The 4,296-nt window shown below is 51.7% G+C and overlaps 1 protein-coding gene across 6 annotated transcripts in view; it reads right to left on the reverse strand.

The window, feature by feature from the left end:
• Positions 1 to 4,296, reverse strand: part of Gfra1 (GDNF family receptor alpha 1) — a 218,765-nt gene that overhangs the window by 24,703 nt on the left and 189,766 nt on the right. The window lies entirely within an intron of this gene.

Below are 4,296 nucleotides of genomic sequence, written 5' to 3' on the forward strand. Positions count from 1 at the left end.
AGGCTATGCCGGGTCTGCCTCTGGACCAGAAGGACATGGTCCAGGCTATGCCGGGTCTGCCTCTGGACCAGAAGGACATGGTCCAGGCTATGCCGTGAGACCAGGAAACGCAGTCCTTGATTCAGATGCCGTGATTTCACAGCCTCTCTGTGCACCTTCCTCCCCTTGGGCAGAGGGAGTTGAGTGTCCCTGCTGAGAGCCACTTGGAGCTGATGAGCTCTGACAGCCAGGGACCACTGAGGGTGTACCTATGCCGGGGTGCAGGGGCAGCAGGGGAGCAGACTCTGCACTGCTGACTTGGGCAGGCAACACTCTCACAAGAACTGGCCAGGAGGTCTGACTCTCATCTTCCACACTGCAGACAGCTGTCTGCTGGCCCCTTCTAGAATGCTGCCTCAAGGACGAGGGGAGGGGACCCAAATCTGGGACGAACACCTGATGGCCTTCCTGTCTCAGACTTAGACATGTTACATCTGGCTCACAGAAAGCTAACGTGGTGGCTGGCACTGGTCACTGTAACACACGCAAATGCCTGCAGCTCTCCAGCCATCCAGCTACACCTGGGCTTTGAGATGCTCTGCGGCCCGCTGCATCACTCTCTCAGGCTCAAAGGCCTGTCCGAAGGCTGCAGTGGCTAGCCTCCAGCAGGGGAGCCCAGTGCATCTACCAGCTAAGAGGATTCAAGCAGCCCCAGGAGAAAGTTAAAACAAAACGAACCCGGGTTTTCTAGGAGGAGACTCAGTGAGCAAAGCTCATTCCATGCAAACAGCACGGGCCTGAGTTTGGCCACCAGGAGACACATATGAGCAGCCACATGCTTGCAATCCCAGCCCTGGGGAAGGAGAGACAGGTGAATCTTCATGGAGGTTCACTGTCCATCCGGCCAAACCTAATCTCCAAGTTCCAGGTGTGAGCGCTATTCCTGCCTCAGAATATGATGCATGACTTCCTAAAGAACTCACTGGAGGCTGACCTCTGCCCTCCACATGCACACTCATACATGTACACTTCACCTGCAACAAGCATGCATGCAAAACTATACACAAACTACCCTGATTAAGGTGTGGTAACTCACATCTAAAATCCCAGCACTTGGGGGGCTGGGGTAAACAGATTAACACAAACTTGAGATCATCCTGGAATGCAACGTGAGACCCTTTCCCCACAAAAGAATATTGGGTATGGATTTTAGTAATCGTGGGAAGCTTTCTGCTACAGATACCCAAGGCAATGCTACTATAGTTAGACTTGGATCCTGGAGGTCTCTGGACACCGCATCAAGGAGTCTTCACTGATGTGGAGGGGGGCCCTGGCGCTAAGACAGTGACTCCAAACAGACAAGTTTCCAATATCCACTTACATCCCCAGAGATGTTTACTTTAAATTAGTGACAAGTACACTCTTTTGGTTTAAATACTGAAAGTGTTTCCAGCTGCCAGACCACTCGAGTGCACAGATGATAAAGTGGTTTGTAGAATTATTAAGGTTTCTTTGTTTCTCGTGTGACCACTTCACGCACATCAGAGAGACAGGCTAACAACAGCGCAGCCTGCCTCACGCTTGCTACAAATATGACTGCCAATTAATCCTGCCCTGGGAGCTTAGCAGGTTACCCCAAACCCGGTATTTTACCTCCTCAGGGGGTCAGCACTTGGACATTTTGTTGACATTTTATACTAATCAATCAACTTTTTTTGTTTTTTCTTTTCTTTTTGTTTTTGATTCTTTTTGTAGAGCCTTCCACATCAGCCATAAACCCATGATTTCCAGGCCCAGGCCAGGGCCACCCACTCCCCAGGTGGGTCTAGGCAGACTTTTAAAAGACATATGTTTATTCTTTTCCTTTCCTTATCTCAAATGTTAAGACAGATTCTCCAGCCCCCCAGAGTCTTCTCATGTTATTGTGCATTTAAAAATATTGCAAGAGGCACGTCTCGGAGGAGGTGAACTTTAAGGCTGCCAGCGCCTCTGACTGTCTCCAGATCCGTTACCGATGGATCCCGAGTTGGTTGGAGTCAGTTCTATTCTGAGTCACAACACAGGCGGCAGGGACAAACACCATTCGAAGATATTTCTAGGACCCCCTGGCTAAAGGTAATTCATCTCTAGCCAGGCGGGCACAACGGAAAGGCAGAGGCAGAGAATGCGCCTCCTGGGAGCCTGCACTGAGCAGAGCCCTGAATCAGCCGGAGGGAGACAGACGTTCACTCGTCACTGTCACCAACCGGCGTCTATGGCTTCAAATTATCCTTCAGCTGTTCTCCATGTAGGTCACCCTAAAGAGGTCACGGAGCTACAAACTCACTGGCAAACGCTCAACCGTCCGTACCCTGTGTCCTGACCCTGTAGTCCTGAGTGCAGTGTGAACTTGAGATTTGCCACTTCGTCCCTGCAACGACCTTCAGCGGGAACTAGGGCAGCTTCCCCCTCCGTCTTTCCTGTCCTTTGCTTCTTCTCACTCTCTCCTCCCGGTGCAGAAAGACTGACTTGTCCAAGTGCCACAGAAGAAGACAACAAGATACGCCAGCCTTGGGACGAGCCCGCCTGCTGGGTCAGTCACCATTCCCTCAGTTGTCTGGTTTGTGAGAGGAAGGGATGCCTGCAATGTCTGTCCCACAGGGGTGCTCTGAGGAGGAGGAGGAGGACGTGGGGGGTGTGACACATGTGAAAACACACTACTACCCTCCCGCCACTTCTGTCTCACAACAGCTCCCCTTGGCACACCCCAGACCCCCAATCCACAGCAGGGTCCAGCAGCACCATGCCTCTGGAATAGATGGAGCATGTGACCAGCTGACTAAGGGTCAGTCATCACGATGGTCACTTTTGCACGTCTTTCTGGAGCATCTACTCTGCCCACTGCCTCCATGCCAGCAGCTGGGCCAATGTCACGCTCCTGGGACACAGAGAGGAGGCCTAAAGAAAGAGTTAGCCCACGAGCTAAGGCCACCCTGCTAACACCCTCATCTTACATCTCAGACCCGAAGACAAGTTCGGGGAAAGCCCTGAGCCCTCCTCTCCCAGATGCCAGAGGCTGCTCAACTCCATGGTGTGTATCACATGAAGAGAGGTGTGGCCGCCCTCCATCCCGGCCAATCCAATTCCTTCAGCCCTTTCAGCAGAGAAGTCAACAAGGGCAACCCTGATGAGCATCACACAAAGCAGAGCTCCTGTGCCAACACAGGGAAGGGAAAGGCATGGTTTCTGGGGAATGATGTCATGTGTGCCTCGGCGTTGCCAGGACAACTGTGCAGTGGTACAGACTCTTCCTGGCAGGGAGGGTTGGCTGGCTCTGTCTGTGTTGGAGGTGAGATATGGACCACAAGAACACCACAAGTCAGGAGCTGAGATAGTGACAGGGAAAGGAACTGCAGACACAGAGAACACACTTTATGGCTAACAGAGTCTTCTCCACTCCTGGAAGGACACTGGAGTGTCATGGTTTCCAGTCTGAGATGTCACCTAGTTACCCTATCTGACCTTCTGAAACTGGGCAAGCTGCATACAGCCTGTTAGACTGTGCTGAGAGAGGAGTGAATTTCTGTTTTAGTTTTTGAATGTTGGGGTCTATGTAGTTTTTCAGTCACAGGAAACTTAATAACAGCCTTTGGGTGGCACCTGAGTCACCCTTTGTGGATCTAAATGTATACAGAATGGTGCAGACTCTGCTCAAGCACAGCCCCCTTTGCTACTCAGAAAGCATCCCTGGCCCACCGTCCTCAGCTCGTGACGACAAGGTCTCATCCTCCATCTGTGTTGTGTTTACTGACACCGGCATCTTGATGGAGGAAGGTCATTGGTTAAATAATAAAGAAACTGCTTGGCCCTGATAGGTTAAAACACAGGTGGGTGGAGTAAACAGAACAGAATGCTGGGAAGAAGAGGAAGTGAGCTCAGACTCGATAGCTCTCCTCTCTGGGGCAGCCGCGATGAAGTTCCGACCCAGGATGGACGTAGGCTAGAATCTTCCCGGTAAGCACACCTTGGGGTGCTACATACATTAATAGAAATGGGCCAGGCAGTGTTTAAATGAATACAGTGTGTGTGTTGTTATTTCAGGGCATGAGCTAGCCAGGCGGCTGGGAGCCGGGTGGTAGGAATGCAGCCCACAGCTCCTACAACAGCATCTGAGGATGGGAAGCACAGAGAGCCAAGGCTGACCGTGTGTGTGTGTGTGTGTGTGTGTGTGTGTGTGTGTGTGTGTGGCAGGAAAGGGAGGAGACAGGGCCAGAGTCCTGAACAGAAACAGGGAAGAACAGGGAAGAGATTGATCTTGTCATTTCTGATGCTAGATCC

The sequence above is a fragment of the Microtus ochrogaster genome, chromosome 8 (genome assembly GCF_000317375.1).
Source record: "Microtus ochrogaster isolate Prairie Vole_2 chromosome 8, MicOch1.0, whole genome shotgun sequence".
NCBI classification, from domain to species: domain Eukaryota; kingdom Metazoa; phylum Chordata; class Mammalia; order Rodentia; family Cricetidae; genus Microtus; species Microtus ochrogaster.